Below are 12314 nucleotides of genomic sequence, written 5' to 3'. Positions count from 1 at the left end.
AATGACTTCAACTTCCAGTTTCATGTGTGTATCTCGTGTTAGGATTTGGACCTATATCCATTTTGATATGGCACTTCATTTTATTGTCCCTATTATGTGTAAATAAGAATTCCATGGTCAGTTTGGGATTACACTCCTCCGGAGCGTTCACGTAATAGGCCACACATCCAGACAAACAGTGCCCTGAGATTTGAATATTGAAAAGTTATTTATGGTTTCCTACTCTGAAATGTCAGGTGAAGGTATGTTTATTGCATTATGGCATTTACTGCAGGTCTGTCTGTGTTGTCGTGTACATTTATCATGCAGCATCCGTGCAGGAATGCAAAACCGACCTTTTCAGATTCACAAAAATATACAGTGAATACAAAATATATAGACAGCTGTTCATAGCCAAGCAAGAGACACGGCTGTCTCATTTGTGTGGTGCATTCATCATGTGATATCGCACAACTAATTACTTTGTGTCTCCGAGCAGGCTTGGCGGTCATCAGTCTCTCTCGATGTTAGTAAGCCTGAAACGGAGCACACATCTCCTGTCCGGAGACATGTTGTAAGATCAGCTCGATTGGGTTGGCTTTACATTTGAACATCATTATGGGCATCCAATGCCATGATGTCCATATAAGAATATGGATATGGGCACACAGTGCCTTCGGTAAAGAAACAAAAATAAGTGTAGCCTTTTTTATAAAAAGCAAAAGCTTTCTCAAATGAGCCCAATACTGAAAAGTAACATGTGTTGACGTGTTTCTCTATAATGATGCTTTTCCAACAGCAGCTGAAGGGCTAAGGCTTATTTTACGGAGCATTCCTGACCCCACGGTACAGGCCAATCTAACTAGACTACAAATATGTGGGTTAGTGATACACACTCAAAGCAACAAGAGGTAACAGGAAAGCCCGAGTAGGGAGTATAGGACATATCACAGCAAGCAATATCCACCCTTTTGAAGACTTCCTAAAAGGAACAATCACCTTCAGTAGAAAGGGTTATTAGAAGGTTCTCTAAACAAAGAAGAGTTGATTTAGTTTCTTTGAAAAACCCAATGGAAGAGAATGAAAGGAGAAGAGAACAGATACAACCCACCTACACACACACACACACACACACACACAGAGAGAGAGAGAGAGGCTGAGTGAAAGTGTTTGAGGATATTTCACAGGCTTGTCTCACCAGGAGAGTGGAGCAGCCTAGATTCATACTGTGAGGGAGGGACTGTTTGCCTGTGTAACAGTCTGGCCGATACTTTTCCTGTATTACTAATGCAGCAGGATAAGATTATAAAAACAGGGATTTGCCCTCTGTTAAACTCACTTCAACTTTACTTTTACTGTAATATTTGAAAGACCCGGTGCAGTCAAAATCAGATTTACCTGTATTTTATATATATTTCCAAACTATAAGGTTTGGAAATACCACACCCAGACAGTCCTAGCAAAATTCTTGCCTGTGAAATTGTTCTTTGCTAAGAAGCTATTTTTTTACCATTTTAAATTAAAACAATCACAGTAAGGTCACAGTAAGGTACTTAATTGTTACACAGAAATGTTGCATTGGACCCTGATTGCGTAAAGAATTACGATTTGAATATGTTGGGTGACCATAGCCAGTGGTGTTTGTTCAGGAAGCATTGTCATCCGATTCCAAGAGCAGTGCAGACGTGTTTTGTTCGTCTTCTCGTGTACTTTTGTATTTTTTCGTCTTTTTTGTATATATTTCATTTTTATTTTCATCTCTTCTCCATTTTAGTTCAATTATACCTTCCGGTAACCTGCCACACCCAATGTGATACGGAACCGCTATTATTTTTAATTTTTAGACATTATAGCAAGAACCACCTAGCCATGAGAAGCTAACCAGCTAATTAGCTACAAGCTATTTAGTCATTGTTAGCCACTGCTTGTGGCCTTTATCTTCTGCACAGGTACCAGCCCTTTTTTTAGCTTGGATAATACTCGCCAGCCTACCAGTAACGGACTGTCTCTCCACTACAAATCCGGATTCCTGCCGTAATCCCTGGACCATTCTCCTGATCTTCACAGCTAGCTAGCACCCCCCGAGTTACCCAGTACCGAAACTATCCCTGAAGCCCACCTCCCGGCCTACTCAGTTTTTCACCCGGACTCCACCCAAACACAGCTAGAACCCACTACTCCACCGGATCCTTGCCATAAGCTCTGGACCTTGGCACCGGATCACCGCTGCTACCGATTGGCTAATGCCCCTGCCCCGAAGCTAGCACCAGTTAGCCGTGAGCCAGGCACATCGCCCGGATAGAAAACTAAATTACTACAACTATAATACCTCTTTTGCCATCTGGCTTGGATCCTTAGTCGACACGGCGCCCCGCCGTACCACCACGGCAGGTCTGCCGACGAATACTCCATCCGCTGTGGCTTCAACCGGCCTCCGTCGGACGTCGGAGCAGACGCTTCTACTAGCCCCGGGCTTCTAACTTTAAACGCTGTGTCGCCCTCGTGCTAGCGTGGTAGTGACTACTCCGCGGGTTTCCTCTTCCATCTATTGCTGCCCCCTGGACCCTATGATCACTTGGATACATAGCTGATGCCCACTGGACTGTCCATTAATCACTGTACTCCATTCTGTTTATTTAAAGAAAATGTATTATTATTATTTTTCGGGTCCCCAGCCGCGAACTCAGGCTCTGTGTGTAGTTAACCGAACCTCTCTGCCCAGTCATTGCCATTTTACCTGTTGTTGTTTTAGCTGATTAGCTGTTGTTGTCTCACCCGTTGTTGTCTTAGTTAGCTCTCCAAATCAACACCTGTGCTTACTTTATGCCTCGCTGTATGTCTCTCTCATATGTCAATATGCCTTGTATACTGTTGTTTAGGTTGGTTATCATTGTTTTAGAGCCCCTAGTTCCACTCATTATACCTCTGATACCTCCTTTGTCCCACCTCCCACACATGCGGTGACCTCACCCATTATAACCAACTTATCCAGAGATACAACCTCTCTTATCATCCCTCAGTGCCTGGGCTTACCTCCACTGCACCACCATACCCCTGTCTGCACATTATGCCCTGAATCTATTCTACCATGCCCAGAAATCTGCTCCTTTTATTCTTTGTCCCCAACGCTCTAGGCGACCAGTTTTGATAGGCCTTAGCCGTACCCTCATCCTACTCCTCCTCTGTTCCTCAGGTGATGTGGAGGTAAACACAGGCCCTGCGTGTCCCCAGGCACCCTCATTTGTTGACTTCTGTGATCGAAAAAACCTTGGTTTCATGCATGGCAACATCAGAAGCCTCCTCCCTAAGTTTGTTTTACTCACTGCTTTAGCACACTCTGCCAACCCAGATGTCCTTGCCGTGTCTGAATCCTGGGTTAGGAAGGCTACCAACAATTCTGAGATTTCCATACACAGCTACAACATTTTCCGTCAAGATAGAACTGCCAAAGGGGGAGGAGTTGCAATCTACTGCAGAGATAGCCTGCAAAGTTCTGTCATATTTTACAGATCTATACCCAAACAGTTTGAACTTCTAATTTTAAAAATGAACCTCTCCAGAAATAAGTCTCTCACTGTTGCCGCCTGCTATCGACCCCCCCTCCGCTCCCAGCTGTGCCCTGGACACCATACGTGAATTGCCCGTTCAAAAAATGCAGAACTAAGAACAGATATAGCCCTTGGTTCACTCCAGACCTGACTGCCCTTGACCAGCACAAAAACATCCTGTGGCGGACTGCAATAGCATCGAATAGTCCCCACGATATGCAACTGTTCAGGGAAGTCAGGAACCAATATACGCAGTCAGTCAGGAAAGGCTAGCTTTTTCAAGCAGAAATTCGCATCCTATAGCTCTAACTCAAAAAGTTTGGGACACTGTAAAGTCCATGGAGAACAAGAGCACCTCCTCCCAGCTGCCCACTGCACTGAGGCTAGGTAACACGGTCACCACTGATAAATCCATGATGATCGAAAATTTCAAAAAGCATTTCTCAACGGCTGGCCATGCCTTCCTCCTGGCTACTTCCAACCCTGGACAACAGCTCCGCCTCCCGCAGCTACTCGCCCAAGCCTCCCGGCTTCTCCTTCACCCAAATCCAGACAGAAGATGTTCTGAAGGAGCTGCAAAACCAGGACCCTTACAAATCAGCTGGGCTAGACAATCTGAACCCTCTCTTTCTAAAACTATCCGCCACCATTGTTGCAAACCCTATTACCAGCCTGTTCAACCTCTCTTTCGTATCGTCCGAGATCCTTAAAGATTGGAAAGCTGCCACGGTCATACCCCTCTTCAAGGGGGTGTCACCCTAGACCTGTTATAGACCTATATCCATCCTGCCCTGCCTATCTAAAGTCTTCGAAAGCCAAGTTAATAAACAGATCACTGACCATTTCGAATTCCACCGTACCTTCTCTCTGTATATATCAATGATGTCGCTCTTGCTGCGGGCGATTCCCTGATCCACCTCTATGCAGACGACACCATTCTGTATACTTCCTGCCCTTCCTTGGACACTGTGCTAACTAACCTCCAAATGAGTTTCAATGCCATACAACACCCCTTCTGTGGCCTCCAACTGCTCTTAAACGCTAGTAAAACCAAATGCATGCTTTTCAACCATTCGCTGCCCGCACCGATTAGCATCACCACCCTGGACGGTTCCGACCTAGAATATGTGGACAACTATAAATACCTAGGTGTCTGGCTAGACTGTAAACTTTCCTTCCAGACTCATATTAAACATCTCCAATCCAAAATCAAATCGGCTTTCTATTTCGCAACAAAGCCTTCTTCACTTACGCCGCCAAACTTACCCTAGTAAAACGGATTATCCTACCGATCCTCGACTTCGGCGATGTCATCTACAAAATAGCTTCCAACACTCTACTCAGCAAACTGGATGCAGTCTATCACAGTGCCATCCGTTTTGTTACCAAATCACCTTATACCATCCACCACTGCGACCTGTATGCTCTAGTTGGCTGGCCCTCGCTACATATTCGTCGCCAGACCCACTGGCTCCAGGTCATCTATAAGTCTATGCTACGTAAAGCCGTACCACCACGGCAGGTCTGCCGACGAATACTCCATCCGCTGTGGCTTCAACCGGCCTCCGTCGGACGTCGGAGCAGACGCTTCTACTAGCCCCGGGCTTCTAACTTTAAACGCTGTGTCGCCCTCGTGCTAGCGTGGTAGTGACTACTCCGCGGGTTTCCTCTTCCATCTATTGCTGCCCCCTGGACCCTATGATCACTTGGATACATAGCTGATGCCCACTGGACTGTCCATTAATCACGGTACTCCATTCTGTTTATTTAAAGAAAATGTATTATTATTATTTTTCGGGTCCCCAGCCGCGAACTCAGGCTCTGTGTGTAGTTAACCGAACCTCTCTGCCCAGTCATTGCCATTTTACCTGTTGTTGTTTTAGCTGATTAGCTGTTGTTGTCTCACCCGTTGTTGTCTTAGTTAGCTCTCCAAATCAACACCTGTGCTTACTTTATGCCTCGCTGTATGTCTCTCTCATATGTCAATATGCCTTGTATACTGTTGTTTAGGTTGGTTATCATTGTTTTAGAGCCCCTAGTTCCACTCATTATACCTCTGATACCTCCTTTGTCCCACCTCCCACACATGCGGTGACCTCACCCATTATAACCAACTTATCCAGAGATACAACCTCTCTTATCATCCCTCAGTGCCTGGGCTTACCTCCACTGCACCACCATACCCCTGTCTGCACATTATGCCCTGAATCTATTCTACCATGCCCAGAAATCTGCTCCTTTTATTCTTTGTCCCCAACGCTCTAGGCGACCAGTTTTGATAGGCCTTAGCCGTACCCTCATCCTACTCCTCCTCTGTTCCTCAGGTGATGTGAGGAAACACAGGCCCTGCGTGTCCCCAGGCACCCTCATTTGTTGACTTCTGTGATCGAAAAAACCTTGGTTTCATGCATGGCAACATCAGAAGCCTCCTCCCTAAGTTTGTTTTACTCACTGCTTTAGCACACTCTGCCAACCCAGATGTCCTTGCCGTGTCTGAATCCTGGGTTAGGAAGGCTACCAACAATTCTGAGATTTCCATACACAGCTACAACATTTTCCGTCAAGATAGAACTGCCAAAGGGGGAGGAGTTGCAATCTACTGCAGAGATAGCCTGCAAAGTTCTGTCATATTTTACAGATCTATACCCAAACAGTTTGAACTTCTAATTTTAAAAATGAACCTCTCCAGAAATAAGTCTCTCACTGTTGCCGCCTGCTATCGACCCCCCCTCCGCTCCCAGCTGTGCCCTGGACACCATACGTGAATTGCCCGTTCAAAAAATGCAGAACTAAGAACAGATATAGCCCTTGGTTCACTCCAGACCTGACTGCCCTTGACCAGCACAAAAACATCCTGTGGCGGACTGCAATAGCATCGAATAGTCCCCACGATATGCAACTGTTCAGGGAAGTCAGGAACCAATATACGCAGTCAGTCAGGAAAGGCTAGCTTTTTCAAGCAGAAATTCGCATCCTATAGCTCTAACTCAAAAAAGTTTGGGACACTGTAAAGTCCATGGAGAACAAGAGCACCTCCTCCCAGCTGCCCACTGCACTGAGGCTAGGTAACACGGTCACCACTGATAAATCCATGATGATCGAAAATTTCAAAAAGCATTTCTCAACGGCTGGCCATGCCTTCCTCCTGGCTACTTCCAACCCTGGACAACAGCTCCGCCTCCCCGCAGCTACTCGCCCAAGCCTCCCCGGCTTCTCCTTCACCCAAATCCAGACAGAAGATGTTCTGAAGGAGCTGCAAAACCAGGACCCTTACAAATCAGCTGGGCTAGACAATCTGAACCCTCTCTTTCTAAAACTATCCGCCACCATTGTTGCAAACCCTATTACCAGCCTGTTCAACCTCTCTTTCGTATCGTCCGAGATCCTTAAAGATTGGAAAGCTGCCACGGTCATACCCCTCTTCAAGGGGGTGTCACCCTAGACCTGTTATAGACCTATATCCATCCTGCCCTGCCTATCTAAAGTCTTCGAAAGCCAAGTTAATAAACAGATCACTGACCATTTCGAATTCCACCGTACCTTCTCTCTGTATATATCAATGATGTCGCTCTTGCTGCGGGCGATTCCCTGATCCACCTCTATGCAGACGACACCATTCTGTATACTTCCTGCCCTTCCTTGGACACTGTGCTAACTAACCTCCAAATGAGTTTCAATGCCATACAACACCCCTTCTGTGGCCTCCAACTGCTCTTAAACGCTAGTAAAACCAAATGCATGCTTTTCAACCATTCGCTGCCCGCACCGATTAGCATCACCACCCTGGACGGTTCCGACCTAGAATATGTGGACAACTATAAATACCTAGTGTGTCTGGCTAGACTGTAAACTTTCCTTCCAGACTCATATTAAACATCTCCAATCCAAAATCAAATCGGCTTTCTATTTCGCAACAAAGCCTTCTTCACTCACGCCGCCAAACTTACCCTAGTAAAACGGATTATCCTACCGATCCTCGACTTCGGCGATGTCATCTACAAAATAGCTTCCAACACTCTACTCAGCAAACTGGATGCAGTCTATCACAGTGCCATCCGTTTTGTTACCAAATCACCTTATACCATCCACCACTGCGACCTGTATGCTCTAGTTGGCTGGCCCTCGCTACATATTCGTCGCCAGACCCACTGGCTCCAGGTCATCTATAAGTCTATGCTACGTAAAGCTCCACCTTATCTCAGTTCACTGGTCACGATAACAACACCCACCCGTAGCATATGTTCCAGCAGGTATATCTCACTGATCATCCCCAAAGCCAACACCTCATTTGGCCGCCTTTCCTTCCAGTTCTCTGCTGCCAGTGACTGGAACGAATTGCAAAAATCGCTGAAGTTGGAGACTTTTATTTCCCTCACCAACTTTAAACATCAACTATCTGAGCAGCTAACCGATCGCTGCAGCTGTACATAGTCCATCTGTAAATAGCCCACCCAATCTACCTACCTCATCCCCATACTATTTTTATTTTATTTACTTTTCTGCTCTTTTGCACACCAGTATCTCTACTTGCACATCATCATCATCTGCTCTCTTATCACTCGAGTGTTAATCTGCTAAATTGTAATTATTCGCTCCTATGACCTATTTATTGCTTACTTCCTCATGCCTTTTGCACACACTGTATATAGACTTTCTTTTTTCTACTGTCTCATTGACTTGTTTATTGTGTATTGGTTTGTTTATTGTTTACTCCATGTGTAACTCTGTGTTGTTGTCTGTGTCACACTGCTTTGCTTTATCTTGGCCAGGTCGCAGTTGAAAATGAGAACTTGTTCTCAACTAGCCTACCTGGTTAAATAAAGGTGAAATAAAACAAATAAAAAAATCGAATCCTTCGGAATGAAAACGTTTCTCATCTCCGGAGGACAAAATGTCCAATATTTCCTGTGTCATCCCCATGGGTGTTATGTTCCTCCTGTTTGTCCCTGTATTACCCTGACCACTCTGAGGGGACTTCCTCTCTGTGATGGCTATTTGTTCAAGTTGCTCTCAGCCTTTTCCTTACGGTACACAGACACTTCTAAAAAAGTCCTCCAGATTATTGTGTGTGTGTGTGCGAGTACGTGTGTGTGTGTATGCGCGTTTGTGCACGTGTGTGCACGTGTGTGTGCGTGTGTGTGCGTGTGTGTATGCTTGCTGGAAAGGGAGGACAGGGTAACAGAATACACGGCAGTGAGTTACTGTACATCATTTGACATCAGCTTTATTATTGTATTTTTTTATTTTTTTATTTAACTTTTATTTAACTAGGCAAGTCAGTTAAGAACAAATTCTTATTTACGATGACGACCTACACCGGCCAAACCCGAATGACGCTGGGCCACTTGTGTGCCCCCCTACTGTATGGGACTCCCAATCACGGCCGGATGTGATACAGCCTGGGGAAGGTGGGGAGGCTTTCCTAGGCTCTACATTAAAAATGGACAAGTGTGAATGTAATCCATGTTATGGCATGTGATTCAGTTTGTGTAAACGTTGGGAACACATTTTGGCCTCGAAGAACTCTCATGCTACAGGCGTGGCTCTATGGGGATCAACTGAGGTCTTATACTGCTTAGGCTCTAGGAAAGGAAGCAGTGGGTGTGAGAAGGGTCGATGAGGGTGATGAGTGACTTGTAAAATACACGGTGAGCTGTACAGTATTGCAGAGTTAAGTCTGACATTATCTTCATTGTGAGGGTGTCATAGACCGTCACTCAGGACAAAGTTGAGATCCATTCACACCCATCGGAGAGGTACAGGACAGCTTACAGTCCTAGAGATCAATCTATTAAAACTCCCACGAGGCCAGAGGGAGTGGACAGGTAATTGATGTATCTAATAACCAGTCACGGAACACTTAATCATGTCATAGCTACATGGATCTTCATTCCATGGCCTGTCTATCTATCTCTGCCGGTCTCTGACTGTCTGTCTCCTCTCCATCAATATTCATTAGTCCACCTTTGGTCTTTACCATTTTACTTCCTCTGACACAGTTACAAAGCTTCTAAGTGTTCTGACTTGGCCTTAGCATTCTATCCTTACTTACTCTCAGATCAATGATAGAACTAACTAGCTACAAGCTCACTAAGCATTCCAACATCATTTGACCATAATTTGAGACAAGGCTTGAAGACATAACTTGAGACTGCTCTACTCCCCACTCAAGCATTCTCTTGGTGAGGATAATTGAATTTAGAGGAAGGAGAGAAAAGGAATTATTATGCAACCAGACACTGCCAAAAAATAACCCCCAGACATGAGGTCTCATTCTGCAGAACCTTCCTGCTGCACACATATTCTGTGGCACAACATCAAGGCCATAGGTAATTCATCTTCTGGCTGTTACTGCGCTTTTCAAATTAATTCAATGAATAAAGGCTCACCTTCATTTTCAGGGAGGATAAACATGTTGCTCTGTGGTCAAAGAGAAAGGAGAGATTGTCTTTGGGAATGGAGGGAACAAAGAGCGGGAGAAGGAGAGATGGAGCAGCCTGGTTTGAAATACTAGACGTTATATAGTAAATGTAAATTCAGGACACTTAAATTAGCATGATATGTTACGTTTGATATGGTTGCATAAGAAAGAAGGTTACTTTAAACTTAAAGAGGGTGGTTGGTCTGGGTGAATGGGTATGCATATAACGCAAACGTCTAGCAGCCCAACTTTAGCATTTGAGCTATTTAGCTATTTATTTATTTGCATCTTTGCAACTATTTACTACTTTTCAGCTACTTAACATATTAGCTAACCCTTCCCCTAACAATAACTCATAACTCTAACCTTAATCTTAAGTGACATTAGCCACTTAGTTAACCTTAGCGTTAACCACCTAGCCACCTAGCTAACATTAGTAACATATACATATTGAAAATCGCAACATATTTACGAATTGCAATTCGTAACATATCATAGGAATTGTAATTCGTAAGATATCATACAAAATGGATGATGGACATCCACAAATTAATACATGCCAGTGGAGGCTCCTCAGAGGAGGAAGGGGAGGACCATCATCCTCTGTGAATTTCATACATATCAATATAGCAAAATATAAAAAGTTATCCTTTTTAGTTAAAACTATACTAAAATATATTTACATCATCACCAAATAATTGATTAAAACACACTATTTTGCAATGAAGTTTCTATAGTAGCCTCAACAGCACCATGGTGTAGCCGGAGGACAGCTAGTTTCCGTCCTCCTCTTTGTACATTGACTTGAATAAAGAACCTAAGAGGCTCATGGTTATCACCCCCTTCCATAGACTTACAGAGTAATTATAAAAACTTCTGGAGAATGTCCTCCCACCTCTCAGAGCTCTTGCAGCATGAACTGACATGTTGTCCACCCAATTAAAGGTTCAGATAATTAATCTAGTACTGAAAGCTATCTAGCACTGCAGTGCATAAAATGTGGTGAGTAGTTGACTCAGAGAGAGAAAGACAATAGTTGAACAATTCTGAGAAAATTCATTTCTTTAAAAATTCAAGAGAAACGAGAGAGAGAGAGATTTTGTTTTATTTTTTTCATTTTCACTTAGCTAACAAATACAGCTAGCTAGTTTAGCATACTCAAATACCCAGCTCAAACAGAGAGGGGTGCTATGTTAGCAAGCTGGCTATGGCTATCCAACACTGGAATTCTTCCAAGTCAAGGTTTTGGTTTTCTTAATTTATTGCCACCAGGGCCCACCTATGTAACTGCTTGGAGCGGGTTGTTGACAACGATGTAGGTTCATGAGTAATGGTTAGTGGTTAGTGGTTATGATATGAAGGTTTGGCTTTGAAAGTTTTTTTTTGTCTGGTCTCAGACAGCTGATGTGTTGTGCACTGAAATCCACAAGCGAAGAGAAAAGGTGAGAGGTGGAGAACACATAGTTATGAGAAGGAGTTCTACAACAAGCAAAATGATTATGCTGTTTGTATGTGGCTGCTATGAAAGTGAACTGTGTTTGCATGTGATCAAGGATTTAGTAATTCCGCCGATTCTGTTGAAAAGCATTTCTTAAACAGAATGAAATGGGGATAAACATACAGGAATTTGTCCAATAGAAAGTCTCGATTTCAACTGTTGGTCTAATGATTACACCTTAGATCAGCTAGATGCAGGCAAGCATGTGCAATATGGTATTGAATGTGTCACTGTCTGTCACCTTGATTATTCACATTTTTTGTACACCTATATTGTACACTTTCATTCATAGGCTAGATTGTAGCAACCTCATGATGGGTATAGTGAAAATTCAAGTATCATGTAGTAGCCTAAACCTGTCGATGTTACATTGAGCTGGATGAATGAAATATGAATGACAGTCATCCAATATGCTATAATATAAATAAGGCCATGTTCATAAAAAAATGCAATCTCTCACCTTAAAACCTTTTCCTGCAGTGGGCTAAATGAGGTTTCTTAAACAAATCTACTTTGAAACAAAAGTATACACCACACACACATGGTTATGGGCTTAACAAAAAGAAGAGCTCTGTACCATGTCAGATATACACTGAATGTACAAAACATTAAGGGCACCTACTCTTTCCATGACATAGACATACCAGGTGAATCCAGGTGAAAGCTATGATCTCTTATTGATGTCACTTGTTAAATTCACTTCAATCAGTGTAGATGAAGGGGAGGAGACAGGTTAAAGAAGGAGTTTTAAGCCTTGAGAAAATTGAGACATGGAAAGCATTGGAGTCAAAATAGGCCAACATGGGCCAGCATCCCTGTGGAACGCTTTCGACACCATGCCCGACGAATTGAGGCTCTTCTGAGGGCA

Source organism: Oncorhynchus tshawytscha, linkage group LG12 (genome assembly GCF_018296145.1).
Source record: "Oncorhynchus tshawytscha isolate Ot180627B linkage group LG12, Otsh_v2.0, whole genome shotgun sequence".
Classification (NCBI taxonomy): domain Eukaryota; kingdom Metazoa; phylum Chordata; class Actinopteri; order Salmoniformes; family Salmonidae; genus Oncorhynchus; species Oncorhynchus tshawytscha.
The sequence above is the reverse complement of the archived record's forward strand: the minus strand, read 5'-3'. Positions refer to the sequence as shown.